This window comes from Ambystoma mexicanum, chromosome 4p (genome assembly GCF_040938575.1).
Source record: "Ambystoma mexicanum isolate Mex_15411 chromosome 4p, UKY_AmexF1_1, whole genome shotgun sequence".
Taxonomy (NCBI): domain Eukaryota; kingdom Metazoa; phylum Chordata; class Amphibia; order Caudata; family Ambystomatidae; genus Ambystoma; species Ambystoma mexicanum.
The window spans coordinates 1,120,822,496-1,120,842,363 of NC_090927.1; positions in this window are offsets into that span (position 1 = coordinate 1,120,822,496).

The window sequence follows — 19,868 nt, forward strand, 5'->3', positions numbered from 1 at the left end:
GCCAACCTTCCTGGACAAACCCTAGTGTTGGGGTTCCTTCCCCGTAACATTTAAAATGGGGCTATGCCTGTGGTAACATGAGAGGTGAATCTGTATGCTACTACAGTATCCTCTGCAGCCTTTTTCCAATCAGTCCCTACCAAAATAGCCACCCTTATGCTTTCTTTGATTCTATTCAATCTTTCAACTATCCCATTAGTTTCTGGGTGGTAAACCGAACTGGTTCTGTGTTCAATACCGTTTACCCTTAAAAAATCCTTAATTTGCTCTTGCAACAAACCGTACACCATTGTCTGTCAGGATAGAAGTAGGATATCCTTCCCTCCTAAAGATGTCATTGAGAAATGTAATTATATCTTTTGCACACAAACTTTGCACCCATACCAATTCCACCCAATGTGAAAGCATGCCTACAAGCCCTATTCCATATCTACATGTTTCCTGGGATGGCATTGGTCCCACAATATCGAGTCCTACCCTTTCCCATGGCACAGCTGGATTAGGCATGAGCGACATCGGCTCTACTCTCGTGACAAAGCCCTTGGCCCCATTCTTACATATGGCACATTCTCTGATAATCCTTTCTATCTGTAGAACCATTCCTGGCCACCAGTACTCTTGTCTAGTTAATTGTTTGATCTTGGTCGTTCCCTGGTGACCTTCATGTGCTACTTCAAGCATTCTCTTCCTTACTCCCACTGCGAGAAATATTTTGTCTCCACTTAAAATCTTAAAATCATATCATCTTTAACAAGAAGTTCAACAAAGACATACTAACTAGAATCCGTTATGGTCCCTCCCCTAATTTCAGTAACTTTCATTCCAGACTCCAATATTTCTTTGACATTAATAAGAACTTGGTCAACTAACATTGCTTCATGCCACACATTCACTGTCGCTACTTCCTGACTGATATTAAGAACCTGTTCATCTTTATCCTCTTCATCACCTGCATGTTCTACATTGGTCAATCTAGAAAGACAGTCTGACACTTTATTCTTTATACCCAGTAAATATTCAATTTCCCAGTTGTAATCCTGTAAACTGGAAACCCATTTCCTGATCCTCGATGACACTTTATCCAACCACTTTTGGAGTGAGGATCTCTTTCCAAGGTTTATGGTCGGACCTAATGGTAAATTTTACACCCCAAAGAAAAGGAAAACATTTTTCTATTGCCCATTTGATGGGCAGTAATTCATTCTTTATTGTGGAATACATTTTTTTTCTGCAGTTCTCAAAACCATAGACCACTGGTCCACTCCTTTAAATGACTCAGAATCCCCCCACACTCTCCACATTCCCATTCCAAATTCTACATGAAACATCCCGCATGTGGAGAATGCTACAGGTTGCCTTCGGCACCATGGTCTTTAACCTGTTAGTGGAGCCTGGTGTTATGTCTAATAGGTTTGTCCAATAGGATTCAAAATGAAAACTAGTCAGAAACCATTTAACATGTACAAACCAGGGCAGGGAGCGACCAAACTTTGATTCCAGCAGATATGATATAGCCTCACGATACTCCTTGAGCTCTGGTGTGGTCCATGCCCTGATCCAAAACAAAATGTGCCCAAGAGCAGCATAAACACCTATTGCAATAAGCCAGAGTTCTAAATACATTTGTATGCCCAGACATGGGAGTGGTAGGCCAAGCAACCTCTTAAGAAAACCTCTCTCTAACACATTCAGCTTTTAAATTGGAGCATGGCCCAGATCTCAGCTCCATACAGTGCTGCAGCCTTCGATTGAGTGGGATATATTGTCAGTCAGGGCAGGTGAAATAGCCCCCCGTCCATGCATGAGAAAGAATCTCCAGATTGCGCCACTATATTTGTCCAGTGCTGCACATGACTTAGCTGGCTGTGGAATATAGCTGCCCCTACCTGCAATCCTACACCAAGCTATTCAAAGCTACAAACTTGCTGTCCGCAGGGGAAGCCAATGAAGCCAGCAGTCAACAGACACCAACAAAAACTGTAAGTGTGGCATGGGTGGGGTGTAGAGAAATTACTCTACTCCAGAAAGCCTCTGCCACTCTATCTTACCTTCTCCTTAATGTAGACTACTATAGACTTACACCATGCATACTAAGAGAAATTTATGACCACCAACATAAATATATTCAAGGCTAGACTGTAAATGTTGCCTTGCATTACATACAAACACACTTGCCAATGTTGACTAATGCTACACCTAGACAGAACTGTGAAGATTAGCCTGCTTCGCATCTACATAGGATTTTGAATGTTAGCATGTGCGACACTTAGATGTAATTCTGAACTTTAGCCTGCACCGCATGTAGATAAAAATGTGAATGTTAGCATGCGCCACACTTAGATGGAATTCTTAATTTTAGCCTGCGTCGCATCTACAAGAAAATGTGAATGTTAGCATGCACCACAGTTAGATGTAATTCTGAACTTTAGCCTGCGTCGCACCTAGATAGAAATGTGAATGTTAGCATGCGCCACACTTAAATGAAACTGTGAATGTTACCAAGTGCCACACTTAGATGGAATCGTGATCACTAGCCTGCCTCACATCTAGATAGGACATTGAAGATTAGCAAGTGCCACACTCAGATGGAATAGTGAATGATAGCAAGCATCACACCTAGACATAATTGCAAGGACAGCAATGCCAATTTACCAATCCACTAACAATTTCAACCCTCTGCATACACCTCTCAAATTCTAACTAAACACAACCACAAGCCTACAACACAACAATCTGCACAAACTTCACAACACTGCAACAACAAAAACACACATAGACTCAGACAACAGCACATGACGACTACCAACCGTAAAACACCCCAAGCCCAGCCAACGGACCCACCGGGCTGAGACAGCCTTCAGCACATCACTGCTCTCTTGCACTTTTCCAGCTTATTCCCACTAACTCACCTCCCCCCTTTCCCCTTTTACAGAACACCACTCCGGTGGTGATAGTGCACGGTACAAATATCCTTTAGAATTAACTTTAACAGGGGGGTACCATTGATGTAAAGATTAATTTTAGTATTTGTCTTTAATTTGGGCAAAAAGACAGTAGACTTAGTTTTCCCCATATTAACCTCCATCTGTAAATCCGTACACTTTTCAACAAAGGCTCCCAGGGTAACTTCTCAGCCTTTTTTAGATGTCGATAGGACAGCATTTTCCGCAAAGAGGAAAATGGGAATGGGTTCCAACCCTAATTTGGGCTGATCGAGGCTCCTTCGCCTGCCATGATGTACATGTCAATATATAGAAGGAACACAAGTGGGGCGAGGACACACCCCTGTCTACCCCTCCTGTTACGGCGAAGCGTTCAGTTAATTTTCCAGCCAAACTCCAGCAGACCCTTGCTATGTTATTTCAGTACAGATGTACGATAATCTGGAGGAGGTTTTTCCGGTAACCCCCTTTTGACCATAATGGACCACGGCTTATCCTGTGGGACGCAGTCAAACGCGGGACTGAGTTCCACAAACACTGAATACAGATTAATGTTCCTCAGGGTCACGTATTTCTGCCTAATCAAGCTTACTCGAAATACCTGGTCTGTAGTACTTAACTTAGGGTGGAATCCCTGCTGTAGGTGGTCAATGAGGCCTTCCTGGATGACGCATGCCTAGAGCTGTTCATAGATAATTCTAGTGAATATCGTCACTACCCTATCCAGAAGGGATATGAGCTTATAGTTGGATGGGTCCTCCCTCCCTTCTTTTTTGGTATATTGGTATTATTGTGGCTTCCAACCAAAATACGGGGACTTTATTGACTCTAAGAATCACATCAAACAGGTGCCACAGGGCGGGTGCCCATATATCTGGTTCATCCTTGACTAAGTCACTAGGCAGGAAGTCTTGTCCTGCAGCCTTGCCCAAGTGTTGCAGTAAAATTGCATCACAGACCTCCGTAGGTTCTATCTGTAGGGGACTTACAATGCCCTCTTCTTTCTGCCCTGGTGTTCAGGTGAATCAGCTGCTCCATACAATTTCTGTAAATGGAAATGGTTCCTCCACACAGATGGATTGATATTATCAACAAGGCTTCACTATTAGCCTTTTTACTCCCACTGACTAAACCTCAGAGCGATTTGGAATCCCCCTGATTTGCTGCTTCATGAAGTTTACTCCACTCATGTCGAGTTGACTCATCCTTTCTGTTTTTTTATAATTTGTTTATAGTGTGCTCTACAGGTTTTCAATTGTACCCGGTCTACTGCTAGGCCACTCTTAAGGCACGTCAAGAGATTAAGCTTGGCTCTGCCCATCACATACCAGTGAGCCCCTTTGATAGAATTTTTTTAAATCTTTTTACATGGTTTTGATACAAATGGGAGTATGGCCAGGATTAGCCTGTCATTTGCAAGGGGCACTTGTTAATGTAGTGAGTCTGGGGTTAGGAGAAATTCAAGGTCAGTGAGGATTGACTCGCAAATCCCTGGTTTAATAGATGGTAAATGAAGGTCTGTCCACTTGACCCTTTTGTTTGCTTGTCCTTGAATTTGTATCAGGTTACTGGACCTATGCTGGGAAAAGCTCTTGCACATGCCCAAATACATCAATCGCAAGGACAGAGGTCTATGATCGCTACCCAGGATATCTAGGACAATTGAAGGCTGTAGCAAATTGCCATAGTCTCATTCATAAGAGGACACAGTCTATGTGTGTGGCTCTAGCAATTCCTATATATGTGTGTCTGGCCGGCTGGTCCTCTGCAATCCGCCCATTGCTTTGTTTGTTTGTTTGTTTATTTTATTTGTATGGCGCTCCAAACCCAGAGGTAGAAGGGCGCTTAAGAATTTGGTTACAGAGTTGAGAAGTATCTGTGTGTTGCATACTTCGTACAGGTTTATAATATATACATATATATACAGTGGTCAATAAACAGAACATATGCAGTTCGTACAATATACAATTTTCAGAATAAATACAGTGTCTAAACCAGTATCCGCACGGGTCTAGAGTTAGTGGTGTTCTTCTTTGTTTAGCAGCCAGCTGATGACCTGCTTCCTAAAGATCTGGAAGGATTCGATAGTTTTGATGTTAAGCGGTAGGGAGTTCCAGAGTTGGGGGCAAGTACTATGAAGCTTACCCCTCCAGCTCTTTTTAGGTGGAACCTGGGCACTAGTAGGCAAAGAGTGTTGGAGGATCTGGTGAATCTGGTGGCAGGTTTCAGGGTGAGTTTATTAGCTAGATAAGGTGGTGCTAGGTGATTGAGGGCTTTGTACGTGAGGCAGATGATTTTTAGATCAATTTGTTGGCGTATGGATAGCCATTTGCAGGCTTTCCTAGTGGCAGAAATATGCTCTTGTCTGGGAATGTTGAGGGCTGCGTGCAAGGCGTTATTTTGTATTACCTGCAATTTGTTGAGCACAGATTGATTAGCGCCTAGGTACAGGCTGTTACAGTAATCCAGTTTGGATTGTATTAGGGCCCTGGCAAGGGTGAGGCAGCTGTTGGGTGATAGGAAGGGTCTGCTGGCCCTAATGAGCTTGCCGGTATAGGCAGCGGCTGAGGCGGTCATATTGGTGTGTTTGCTAAAGTTGGTGTTGGCATCTAGATAGAAGCCAAGGGTTTTTAAGCTTTTGGCTATGGGAATGGAATGACCATCGATGGTGATGTTATTATAGCTAGGGTCAAGTTTAGTTAGAGTGTTGGGGGAGCCGACAATTAGGAGCTCTGCTTTCCCATCATTCAGGCAGAGACCATGGGAGGCCATCCATGCCTGAATGATGGAGAATATTTTGTTGATCCGGGCGGAGTCTTCTTGGTAATTACCAGAGATAGTGAGGAGTATCTGGGTGTCATCTGCGTAGTTTGTGTAGGTGACACCCAGATGGTCCAGTTGGTCAAATAGAGGCTTTGTAAATATGTTGTACAAAGTGGGGGATACACAGGAACCTTGTGGGACCCCGCATGTGATGGGGATGGGGTCTGCTGCAGCTGTAGTGGAAAAAAGACTGGTATGGTTCTGTTTGCCAGGAAGGATTGTATCCATGTGATGGCAGGGGAGGAGAAGTGGGCTGCGGTGGCAAGGTGATTACAGAGGACCTCATGGCTGACCAGGTCAAAGGCCGCTGAGAGGTCTAGGAGGAGTAGGATTGCAGCATTGCCTTTGTCTTTGATTTCATCAATCTGGCTTTTGAGATCAACAAGGGCGGTTTCAGTTCCGTGTTGAGGTCTGAAGCCAGATTGACGTATTCCTAGCAGTTGGTTGGATTCTAGGTATTCCTGAATTTGAATGTAGGCGACTCTGTCCAGGATTTTCAGTAGGAAGGGGACTGTGGTGATGGGCCTGTAGTTTGTGGGTGTGGCCGGGTCGAGGGATTGTTTTTTCAGGAGAGGGAGAACCCATGATTGTTTTAAGTTGCTGGGGATGGAGCTATTGGTGAAGGATAGGTTGATGAGTTTGATGATGAAGGGGGAGAGCTCTCTGGCTGCATCTTTTATGATTTGAGCCGGGCAGCTGTCTCCTTTACAGTTAGAGGGTTTCAGGGAGGTGATGATTTTTTAACTTCCGGGATGGTGACTTTTTTGAACGAAAAGCCTGGGCTAGTGTTGTTAGGTGTGGGTAGGCTAAGGTTGGTGACATTATTGTTGAAGAGTTGTTGCCGTTTGTTTTCGATTTTAGTTTGGAGTCCTAAAATTTTATTGTTGAGGGCGTTCTGGATGTTGGTGCACCAGGATTTGTCTTTCAGGCAGGTTTCCGGGCGAAATAGGGTTTTCTAATTCCTTTAGAATTTTGAATAATTCTTTAGTGGAGGATCCTGCCTGAGTGATCCTGGTGTTGTATGTATCTTTTCTGGTCCGGATTATCTCGCTTTTGTAAAGTGAGGATAAGTTAGTGAGGTTGGATTTGTTTTCCGCAGTGGGGTTAGTCTTCCAGGTGTGGTGAGCCTTAGCTTTCTCTTTCCTAAGTAGTTTGAGCTCAGGGTTGTACCACGAGTTCAGATGAGCTTTGGGTTTAGCTTTGCGTATTTTCAAGGGGGCAACGGTGTCCATTGCTTTGGCCATGGAATCATTGAAGGTGTCAATCAGCAGGTTTAAGTCAGCGTTAGCTGGGAGAGCATTGAGGGTAGGTAAGACCAGTGGTAGTAGGGCTTCAGCAGTGATGTTGCGTTTATTCCTGGTGGGGCATGCTGGTGCCAAGGGGTGCTTATTGGGCAGTACCTGATTGGTGTTAACCTCAAGGGGGATCATGTGGTGATCGGTCCATGCCAGAGGTTGGGGGTCTTTGCAGGTTGTGTTGCAATTGTGGGTTGCTACCCAATCAAGGGTTCTGCCTTTTTGGTGGGTAGGGAGTACAATGAGTTGAGTGAGACCATGATCGGTTAGGACATTGGCTAGGGATGCAGCATGTGCATCGTTTGGGTCTTGGTAGCCGAGGTTGAAGTCTCCGTGGATCATGATTTGTGCTGTTGGTTTGGAAATTTCGGTGATGAAGGATGTGATGTCTTCTTCGAAGGTCCCAGGGGGACCTGGGGTTCTATATATGAGGTGGATGGTTATCGTGGCTGTGGGGGAGGTTTGTAGTTTGGTTGTGAGTAACTCGCAGGATGTGAATGCGACTGTGTCGGTTGGTCTAAGGCCTAGGGCAGATTTGGAAATGATTGCTACGCCTCCACCTCTGGCGTTTGGTCTGTCCGCTCTGAAGATAGTGTATTTGTCTGGGATGGCTAGCGATAAATAGGGTCCGGACGCCTCATGAAGCCAAGTTTCTGTTAGGGCTAAGAAGTCAAGGCCATTGGTAAGGATGATGTCTGCAATTTCTGTGGGGTGGGCAGCCAGGGATCTTACGTTGAGAAGGGCGCCTTTTAGTGGGGGAGGAGTGGGCTTGCTTGGTGCAATGTGCTTTGTATTAGTTTTGGTGTAAGGTCTGGAGTTAGGTTTAGAATTTGTGGTGGGGAGCCTGGAGCCTAATCTGTCATTGCGGGTTGTGATGTTGGGAATAAGGGAGAGGGGGGTTGGCCCGGGCGGCTTAAAGCGGGTGGGAGGTTTGGTGGTCATTTTGGTTTGGTTAGACTTAGCAATGGGACTGTGGTGGCTGTTGGTAGGTAGGCCGTGGATGACGATGGGTGTGGAGGTGAGAGGGTGTTGGTAAGTGGAGGGGAAAGGGGGTGTGGAGGGTAGGAACGGAGTGGGGCAGGGGATGGGGTGGTGTCTGGGGCACCCTAGTTTAGCCAGGCCGTCCTGGTGGGCTATGTAGCTATTGTTGCTACAAGGTACATTGTCCTGTATTAAGCAGAAAGGGAACATGGTTAGGACGAGCCAGAAGATCATGGTCTGTGGATAGCGGTGGAGTCTCTTGGCGCTGGTGGGGAGCAGGCCAGACTAAGATAGATGGTGGCTGGTTAGAGTCGGGTAGAATCGGTCAGGTACAGTCTGTGCACTATAGTATCTAGATTGGATACAACTAGTTGTGAGGTTGGAGCATACAATAGGGGCACCTAGATGTGACAATTCCTGACATTGACTAAAATGCATACATAAGAAGGCACCTACCTGTGACAATTCCTGACATTGACTAGAATGCATACATCAGAGGGTCTGTTAGCGACCATAGGGCACAACTCAGTTCTGGTGGTCTGTTAGCGACCATAGGGTACGACACAATTCTAGTGGTCTGTTAGCGACCATAGGGTATGACACAATTCTAGTGGTCTGTTAGCGACCATAGGGTACGACACAGTTCTGGTGGTCTGTGTGTATCTGCATTGCATCACAGTATGGTTTGAGAGAGGTGTGCAGCCGTGAGCAGTGTGTGCGGGGGACTAGTTCTGAGTACAATTGTCATATAATGGTTGGGCAGCTGCAGTGACTAAAGCAGTGACCGTAAGTCACAACACAGTCTGAGTGTGGTCTGCTAGTGACCATAAGGCACAGCACAGTCTAAATGTGGTCTGCTAGTGACCATATGGCACAACATAGTCTGAGTGTGGTCCGCTATTGACCATAAGGCACACCATAGTCTAAATGTGGTCTGCTATTGACCATAAGGCACAATACAGTCTAAATGTGGTCTGCTATTGACCAAAGGCACAGCACAGTCTAAATGTGGACTGCTAGTGACCATAAGGCACAACATAGTCTGAGTGTGGTCCGCTATTGACCATAAGGCACAACACAGTCTAAATGTGGTCTGCTATTGACCATAAGGCACAACACAGTCTAAATGTGGTCTGCTATTGACCAAAGGCACAGCACAGTCTAAATGTGGACTGCTAGTGACCATAAGGCACAACAAAGTCTAAATGTGGTCTGCTAGTGACCATAAGGCACACCACAGTCTAAATGTGGTCTGCTATTGACCATAAGGCACAACACAGTCTAAGTGTGGTCTGCTATTGACCATAAGGCACAGCATAGTCTGAGTGTGGTCTGCTATTGACCATAAGGCACAACACAGTCTAAATGTGGTCTGCTAGTGACCATAAGGCACAACACAGTCTAACTGTGGTCTGCTATTGACCATAAGGCACAACATAGTCTGAGTGTGGTCTGCTATTGACCATAAGGCACAACACAGTCTAAATGTGGTCTGCTATTGACCATAAGGCACAACACAGTCTAAATGTGGTCTGCTAGTGACCATAAAGCACAACACAGACAAATGAGGTCAGTTAGTATTCATGAGCCAAACAGGTATTAGGCTCTATAGATAGACCAACACTTGCCACCGGAGTAAACGGCGAGTGCAGAGCGAGGCAGCAAAAAGGAAACAGTGTAGAAGATTGAGTGATATATTGTGCGTCTTAGCAACCAAGGCCAGGTAGGCTGCAATCTATAGCTAGAACGCCTAAATTCAGAGTCCCCGTGGGACGCTATAGCACTTAAGACAGTGTGGTTGTGAAGACTGTGTTGTATGAGCTGGATGACCATCCATCTAATACACTGGTACAATGGGCATAAAGTGTTGGGTATAGCAACGTGCTGGTTTACTCACATGGCCAGGTGGGTATATGGATGCTTGAAAGCATTGGCACATCAGTGACACCTCGTTGGTCGATAAAGCATATAACGGAGGCCCAGGATAGTTCTGCAGACGGGGTAGCTAGTATTCCGGAGCCTTCACTTGCCAGAACTAAGGGCCAGCATCTGTGGCCCAGGCCCACAGTGCTCCGAACAGGCACAGGAACAGGCCTTTGTATGGCCTTCGGACTGGCCGGCGACTCCCCCCCACTTTATCCATCCTCATTGAGGGGTGAGGGCAGGAGCCCCCCCAGCCCAGCAGAGGATCCAACCCAGCAGAGGATCCAGGCTCAGAGCGAGCTACACGGAGCAGGGCCTGCCTGACCCTGTCCCCATACGGTGCCTGACTCGCCCATGCCGGGCGCTGTACGGCGCGAAATCGAGGCTGAACCTCGTTTTCAACACGTGGATCTGCCGGCAGGCGGAATCGCCGGCCAGTCCGAAGGCCATACAAAGGCCTGTTCCTGCGCCCCAGGTCCCCCACTTCATCCATCCTCATTGAGGGGTGAGGGCAGGAGCCCCCCCAGCCCAGCAGAGGATCCAACCCAGCAGAGGATCCAGGCTCAGAGCGAGCTACACGGAGCAGGGCCTGCCTGACCCTGTCCCCATACGGTGCCTGACTCGCCCATGCCGGGCGCTGTGCCGCGCGAAATCGAGGCTGAACCTCGTTTTCAACACGTGGATCTGCCGGCAGGCGGAATCGCCGGCCAGTCCGAAGGCCATACAAAGGCCTGTTCCTGCGCCCCAGGATCCCCACTTCATCCATCCTCATTAAGGGGTGAGGGCAGGAGCCCCCCCAGCCCAGCAGAGGATCCAACCCAGCAGAGGATCCATGCTCAGAGCGAGCTACACGGAGCAGGGCCTGCCTGACCCTGTCCCCATACGGTGCCTGACTCGCCCATGCCGGGTGCTGTGCGGCGCGAAATCGAGGCTGAACCTCGTTTTCAACACGTGGATCCGCCGGCAGGCGGAATCACCGGCCAGTCCGAAGGCCATACAAAGGCCTGTTCCTGCGCCCCAGGTCCGCCCACTTCATGCATCCTCATTGAGGGGTGAGGGCAGGAGCCCCCCCAGCCCAGCAGAGGATCAAACCCAGCAGAGGATCCAGGCTCAGAGCGAGCTACACGGAGCAGGGCCTGCCTGACCCTGTCCCCATGCGGTGCCTCACTCGCCCATGCCGGGCACTGTGCGGCGCGAAATCGAGGCTGAACCTCGTTTTCAACACATGGATCCGCCGGCAGGCGGAATCGCCGGCCAGTCCGAAGGCCATACAAAGGCCTGTTCCTGCGCCCCAGGTACCCCCACTTCATCCATCCTCATTGAGGGGTGAGGGCAGGAGCCCCCCCAGCCCAGCAGAGGATCCAACCCAGCAGAGGATCCAGGCTCAGAGCGAGCTACACGGAGCAGGGCCTGCCTGACCGTGTCCCCATACGGTGCCTGACTCGCCCATGCCGGGCGCTGTGCGGCGCGAAATCGAGGATGAACCTCGTTTTCAACACGTGGATCCGCCGGCAGGCGGAATCGGCGGCCAGTCTGAAGGCCATACAAAGGCCTGTTCCTGCGCCCCAGGTCCCCCCACTTCATCCATCCTCATTGAGGTGTGAGGGCAGGAGCCCCCCCAGCCCAGCAGAGGATCCAACCCAGCAGAGGATCCAGGCTCAGAGCGAGCTACACGGAGAAGGGCCTGCCTGACCCTGTCCCCATACGGTGCCAGACTCGCCCATGCCGGGCGCTGTGCTGCGCGAAATCGAGGCTGAACCTCGTTTTGAACACGTGGATCCGCCGGCAGGCCATGTCCTCAGACCTGTTCTCAAGTGCGTTGTAGCAGATCCCATGGTCTGGGGATGCTCCCCCTAGGCCTGTGTGCTTCCAGGGCAGGAATATTGCACGTATCATCAAAATCATCCCAGAATCCCTCCATATCGTCCAGTGGTTCGATTTTCAAATTCAGATCACCCACCATCATAATTCTTGTGGTCGTGCCCACCCAGTTTTCAGAGGATTCTATAGAGTTCCTTATTTCGTCAATCATGTTGCCTGAATGGTTATTAGAGACCCGATTATAAACATTGAGCAATATTAGCAATTCGCCCTCCCGTGATTGGCACTCTAGGATCTGAATATCAGGGGAGTTGGATTCCACCCGTAACGTTTTCCAATCAAGATTGGTTTTGATCCATGTTATCAACCCCCTCAAAGGTCTCATTTTTTCTCCTTGACTGCAGGGATTTCATGTATCTCGTATCCCTGGAAAGAAAGTGATTGTATTTCCCAGGTTTCCTGGAAGCAGATTACATTATAGCCCCATATCAGGCTGCACCACAACGGATCTATGAGGTGTTTCCTTAGACCAGCTATAATCCAGGAGATTATGTTGACAGCATTCCCACATGGTTGGGGCTCAACAACGGGGCTAATATAATGTCATTCCACCCCATCCATGTCTTGCTTGCCACGGGACGCCATTGGTGCGGCAGTAGGAACCAGTTTTTCACTGATGAAAGTTTGGTTCCTAACTTTCTCCAGTGAGCCACATAACATCATCAGTGAGCAGAGTTCATCCCTCCATTTCCAAAGGTATCCCCTCCATTCCCCTTCTCTCTGGGACTTCTTCTGACCACTCAGTCAGTTTGTGTGCCTCTACTATTCCCTTTGCTTCCTGTCCCACCTATCAGAGGGCCGCAGGATGATTTCTTAGGTCCTGTTGCCTTTGTAATGGGTCTGGCTATGGCTGCCACCTCTTTCTCACCTCCATCCCGAGTTTCCACATCACTCAGCACTTGGTATCTATTCTATGGGTAGCGTTATTACGGCGGGTTTATCCCTTGCCATAGGTTGGGCCTCCACCACCAGCTCCTTGGGGCTGTCAGGTGACTTCCATGCGCATGGGGGACTGCCTAGTAGTAAAAGGTGTCCTCGATTAGGATATTCCTACACTTGAATATATGTCTTGTTTATACATAGTTGTTGAATTCTAACAAACTATTTGCAGGCAAAGCACAACATATTACACAGAGACCAATTTAATCAGTTAGCAGAATACCTTATTTCATTGACAGTGCAGTAAAGTATCTTGTCTTTTCTTAAATTCGTTATTCTTTTAGATAAACACAATTCGTTTAACATGATTTTGCTTCCAACAGAGAAACAAATATATTTAAAAAAATGAAAGGCAAAACAATCTGACGTATTGTTAATCCTTGCTCTTAAATACCTTTCATGATGCCTTATGTCTCGTTGCCTTCGATACTAAGCAAGCAGAGGAAAACGGCAGGACGATGTGTTACATGAATTAGAATGAGTTAAATTGCTTGGTGCTTCAAAAAGTGCAATAGGGAAAGAAGACGAGGCGGGCCTCGATGGCTGCGGCTCAGACATGAGTAATACCAATCTCAGTGCATTGTGCCTCAGGGGAATTATGTCCAAAGCCCTGAAAATATAATTGCTTTAAAACCAATTAGCCCGTCAATTAAGGGGACAATTAGAACAAAAGATTGCGATGTCTCCCAATGTTGTTTCTGCTTAATGTCTAATGTGAGATGCATAATTGATGGCTTTGAAAGCTTCTGCATGGTACAGTACAAATAGTGCAAAGGCGTTGGTTTAGTTTACAGAATTCACACTATAAATCACTGTATTTCCCTGAAAGCATGACAGGGTACTTACACGACTGTGAAATAATATTATGAGATACTGTAATCAGAAGCTATAACAAAAAAAACTCTGCAAGACAAGTATTCCTAGCTTAAATCGATTGTACATTAGTACATCAATTTCTCAAAGTTTATGGGGGGGTGAAACTGGCTTTACATTTTGTTCAATTAACAATCCAGGGGTCTGTCTGCATTTACAATTGAGAAATGAGCAGTGCATTTAAAAATACATTATATGCCTGACTTTTTTTGGCAAAGTCCCTAACAGTGAGGGGTGTCTATACGTGCAGCCAGGCGAGAAAAAGAGTATACTGTTTTAATGTATGGATGCAAGTACCCTCCCTGTTTTGACATACTGGTTTGCAGATTATGGGCACTGCCCCTTTATTCCTATTATTTTCCCTAGTTTATAGATTAGCTATCTTGTGTGTCCCAACATATGTCTGGTAAATGCATATTCCAAATGCCAAATGCCAAACTTGTCTGGGAACCTGGGATGGCTAGACCATATTGTGATATTTTAAGGAAGTGCCCACTGGAGCCCTAGCTTTTTCAAACATTTTGTTGAATAATACAATGATGCAGGTAGTCCTTTCTCTGAAAGGGAAATCTGCTAATCATATTCCCCTTTCATAAACTCCATTCCAAAAGCATAGTGTGTCCCTGGACCCTGCTGTTTCAGTATCCTCCTGCTCTACCAGTTGTACAGAGCAGGTTCAGAGGTCACAGGTACCCTCTTGACAGCTGTAGTGAAGCTCAAAGGATACATTTAAAATATGCACCCCTGTTCCAAACTGCATAATTGTGGAGATCATGTCCTGGTGGCACAGTAAACTGTAAAAATAAGCCATACCTGAGTTAGGGTATAGGGGCCAGCATCTCTCAGAGTTATCCCACTCTCATTAAATTCATATTGCACGTGTCAGCGAGCAGGGCCAAGTTCATCTGTGGAACGAGTGTGCATTCCTCCCAGACAATGCCCACTCCTGCCCACTAGCAGGTCTGAAGCCTTAGGATAGTGTTTCTCATTGTTCCTTTGTAATGGCAGGTAACACCCTTTCCCCAGGGACAGTCACTCCACAGGAAGCTAGCCTGGGATCAGAAACCATGGGGCGCACCAATTCACAGAGAGCCAGGCCTCACACCAGGGTGCTGTTTTTCTAAAGGCATTTGTTGTTAGAGAGAAGGTAAGAGGGCATGGATTAGAGTAGTCAGGGGACCTCTGTCCAATGGAAGGGGGCTTCCACTATCTTGAATCTCTCTGTCTCTCTTTCTCTCTCCTGTCCCCTCCACTTCCTCTGGAGCAAAGCACTTTAGGTGTGACATCAGAAGGCAATGTCCACACCTTTCAAGATGGTATGATATGGTTCAACACTTATAAAGTGTAAACATAGACCTTGACAAGGCATGAACAATAGGAAAAAAGACCCACAAAGAATCCACAGGTTGCATATAGCAGGCTAGCTTTAGTTCAAACACATGGCTATTTTTTCCTAAAAAGAAAGAGTCTCCCACCACTACTTTGAACCATCCCTGACATTTACACCCTGAAGACAGTTTTGTGGGACCCTGTTGGGTGAGCCCTCCTTTCTAAAGTCCTCCAGTTGTGAGGTGAAGGCAGGTGATCCAGGGCAGAGGTGACCTCTGTCCCCTAACCATCCCCAGGGACCACTGGGGTGAACTCTGCTGCTGGACCATAAACCTGCCTCTCTGCCAGCCACCGGGTTGCCTAGGACCTTGCCATGTTGCAGATTCCTTAATGGTGTGTACCAGCCAGCCCTGTTTCTGGGAGCCTGAGAAGAGGACTGAATTTGTTCCTTGTGACCCTGGATTGGGACTCACAGCACCTGGAAGCCAAACCAGCCAAGGATGCTGTTTCTGACAGCCACCCTCTCCGAGCTGTGATTCGATTGTGCGTGATGACGAGTGATCTACCAGAAAACTTTGACGCTGCCCTTTGATTTCCATTGTTCTCCGAACTGACAACCATTGTTCGACCCCGTTCGCCACAGCACAGCCAGCTCAAGCACGTTGTTGCCCCGGCTTGAACCATGAAGTACTGATGCATTGCCTTGCTCGAGCCGGCATCTGATACAAAAGATTCTTCATTGCCACTCCTGTGAGTCGACCGACCCGACCTGTGTGTTCTTCGAAGAGTAACCTACGAGCAAGTGCATCAAACCAACCAACCTGCTCATCTTGTTATCATCTTCAACGCCATTGATCCTTGACTGCATAACTGAACCTGATAACTGCCAGATCCGCACAACTCAAGTAGATGCTTTGAGACCGCAGCTCCATTCTGTTCAACCTTGACTCGCCGCCTGTTTGCTGCTGGATCATCGCGACTGCCGCATTCGCAACCCGGGCTGACACTGCAGTTGACACAGAGAAACCGGGTTCAATGCTGTTGAACCACCACAATCATTGTGAAGGTATTATTGACTAGTATCAGCCCCCCTAGTCCATCTTTGGGCTCTAGAGACTGGATAAATAATGTTAATCTCTTTTGCAACCTCAAATACATATCCTTTAACATGATGGTCTTTGATTGCCTTTTGTCCCCTTGTCTAATCACAGAGAATCAATCTATTTCATCTTTGCATATTCTGTGTTCCTTCTGTGGGTTTCTATAGTGTTTTTAGTCAATTATTAGTGTACATGTCGTGTTTGATTAAAGGATATATTTTTTATAGAACCTCCACTGGACATTCCTTTATTTTCAACTGGTATATTTATCTGTTTAGGATGTTACTGAACCACATTCGCCCCCTCTTGGGAGTATAGCCACCCTTGCCCCACATTACCACAAAAGGCAAAGGAGGTATTTCTCTTGAATGTGCCTGTTTTACCTTTATGATTGTGCTGGCTCTTGGTTTTAAGAAGAGTGAGGGCTGAGTGGGCACTTTAGCCTCTACTCATCCTTGTACTCCTCCAGAGCAGAAGTCAAGACGTCACAGGTATCCGAAATCTGAGAATTTCTTGCATCCATGCTGGTGGCATTTTCAGGGTTAGGCGGTATTTGGTCCCTACAGTGCCCCTGTTAAACGTGGTTCTTTTGGATCAGAGGAAATATTGCTTATTTATAAAGCTCTAATTCTTTCTTTGTATAGATCGTTGGCAAGCATAAAGTTAGTTCAAAGCATCACACTCCCTGTGGGAAGGGCGCAGAGTGCTCTGCTTCAGACCAATTCTCTCCCTGTAGATCCAGAAATGTGAAATATGCTGTGGTTCCTTCCAGGTCTTCCCTTTAGTGATCTGAATTGAGACACATTGCTGCGATAAAGTCCCCAGGCTCACCCTTGTTGTGAAGGGTGGATTAGCCAAGGTGGCATGGCATTGCCACCTGCTAGGCAGATCTGAGCCTGGGTCAATATTGGAGGGATCCTCTGACTGGCCTACCACACCCCAGCCATATGACAGGTTCTGTTATATTATCCCTAATTCACAATCCTGTCACTTTACAGGATTCTTGTGATACTGAGATATATGTGGGAATCACAACCCTCACTCAGTTTAGAGTACCCCAAAATATGCCATCTCCCATAATTGCAATTTCCCCACAAATACACTGCAGTGTGGCAACACCATTGGTAGGCAATGGTGAGTAGCATGGCTATCAGAAACATCCAGAAGCTGTAAGGAGAAAGTCAAATTTTCTTGTGTGGTTCACAGTGCTCAGAGGGGTCCTGTTTTTTAGTTTAATTTCATAGGCAGGTAAGGCGCACGGAGATCACAGAGCACATAACTCTGCTGTGCCCACTGCTTCCCAAACATGCAGAAACTCAGAATCCATGATGGCAGCAACTTAGATAATGGCTTTGTTAACTGTGTCACATAGTAACTAAGGTTATTTTATTGTCAGAATAGTTTGGCATTTGGCGACTTTGGAGGGATGGTGCAGGTGGCTGGAGAAAGAAAAATTGTGAGGAGGAGGTGAAGCTGGAGGGGAGGGGGAAAAGCTGCCAAGATGTTAGGGATTTGTAGGTAAAGTGGTGAGGTGACAAGTAAGGTGGATAACCACCTGAGAGATGGTTAGTGAAGTGGGTATGAGTAACAAGCATGAGGTGAAGTGTAGAGGAGGTTGGAGAACTGACAGGAGGGGGGTGCAAATGAGAGGAAGTGGAGATTCCCTCAGGAGGTAGGTCATCCCAGCTTGTGAAGGATCCAGAGTAGAGTGGAGTGTTGGAGAATGGAAAGCCCCCCATCCCCCCAGACCGAGAGAAGCCATAAGGCAGTGACCCCAACTTGAAGTCTATGTGGCCTGGCCCTGAGTGGAAAATGTGGGACTTTGCCTGGTGACACCACATCCTCCCTCCTGCCGTTGCCACGCCCACACACACTTAGGCTCTGAAAACAGGACTGAAGTTCTTCTGAGAACCAGAGAAATAGGGATTAGAAGGGTGCATACAAAGAAACCAATAACATAGAAAGAAGTGCAACACCCTTAACCCTTGCATCAGTGACTGTGATATTTCCAGCACCAGACCTTAGATTTAGAGACGTTGGAGCTAATTTTGTAAAGTTTGCACATTTTCCAGAGGGGAGTGCTTATTTTTGCACTTACGTGCAAACAGGTCCCCTCCAGGCAAATTTCATCATTTGCAGTGCAGAGTGCAAATGGGAAGTGTAAAGAGACTGCAGAAACTCATTACACTTCTCTATTTTCACTCGGCAGTGCAAATAGAATGAATGGGATTTACAAGTCTTCCTATGGATTTCGCCTACTTTCTGGTGGTGCAAGAAATGGACAGTTTCCATAGGAAATCCTTAGTTTTACACCAGCATGAAAATCTCATCCTGGCATAACACTAAATTGTCTTAGAAGGCGAAGGGGCAAACAGAAGGCAGAACCTTAACTCGCCAGTCCCTCCTCGCCCTCACCTTAAAAAACAATGAAAATCCCAGAGCATGAATGGAGGTTATAAGACAGGTGTGACGGTGTAAGGCTTGTCTTTAGCCCCTCCATTTACGCTCTGGGAGACTCCAAAATGAACTTCTTTGTGTTATTTCAGGAGAATATGTACTTTGGCGAAGTGGAAGCCATGGCAAATCAATCCTTTACACATGTATTGTCCTATTATTGTTGGCTGAATTTATGTTCAGGTCCATAGTTAATGTGTTTGTGTTAGTTTGGAAATCTGTGTGTCCATCTGTAATTGGTTCTGCTTGTTATTTTCTTTTTTATACTCCCCTCCTTCATGAGGATGGGGTTCCATGCCAGAAACAGAGTTCTTAGGGAGAGTTTGCCTTCTTCTTCAATGTCATCTTTCCCTCCTTGCTCCCTTATGATTAGGATGCCGCCCACATGTCTGAACAGTCTGACTGATACTTCTAAAAGGAATCTATTAATGCGAGAGTACTTCATTTAATGGGAAACTCTTTTGGATCTATGTGATTCCATTGAGTTTTGTTCTCGAGATGATTTAATTGATTTCTTTTTTCTTTGATGACATTTCTCCACACATATATGTGGAAGGGAGACCCACCTGCAGCCACCCAGATCCCACACCTTTATTATTACCCTAACCCGGCCTCCACATATATTTGAAGTGTTCATTAATTGAAATAAATTCAATGACATTGTCTTATTGCAAATCTCCTGCTACCTGTAGGAGATATGAATGCCACAAAACAAAAGGTTTATGGCTGGAAAGTTTAGAATACATCTTAACCTCTGGCATTGCTCTGGGCAACCCTCCAGACCATCCTTTTCGCCTGGCAAGCCATTACAAAAAGGGAAAACCCATATGCAAATCAGGTTTGGTCCCACCCGAAAGGGCAGTCCAGCATTTCAGTGCTGGACTGCCTTAGGGCAGGACAAAGACTGATATGTTTTAGATATATCTCCTATGTGACAGATAGTGAGCTAAAAACTCTGGGTAAGTTTCTTGTAACCGGGACTGATGTCCAGCAGAGGGGCTCCTAGGACCCCCTTGTTTTTTGGAGATATGAGGCTGCTCCACTTACCTTGCCACCTACTATTCTTTGAATAAGGAAAATAGTATGGAGGGACAGTGGCATGATTCTGGTTCCTCAATTCATGTCTAGGTTATACCCATTGGAGAACCTCCATAATGAATTTGCAGATTGTTTATAGTCGGACCTTATGCTACAGATCTTCACCCACAGCCCTATGTTTCCTGTCTTGATACCACTACTAGGGATATGGTCAATTGCAGAGCTGAGTTTATTCTTGTGTTCTTTTGTCCCTTTCTGCCAGCATGTGGCTTACCTATGCACCCCAACCT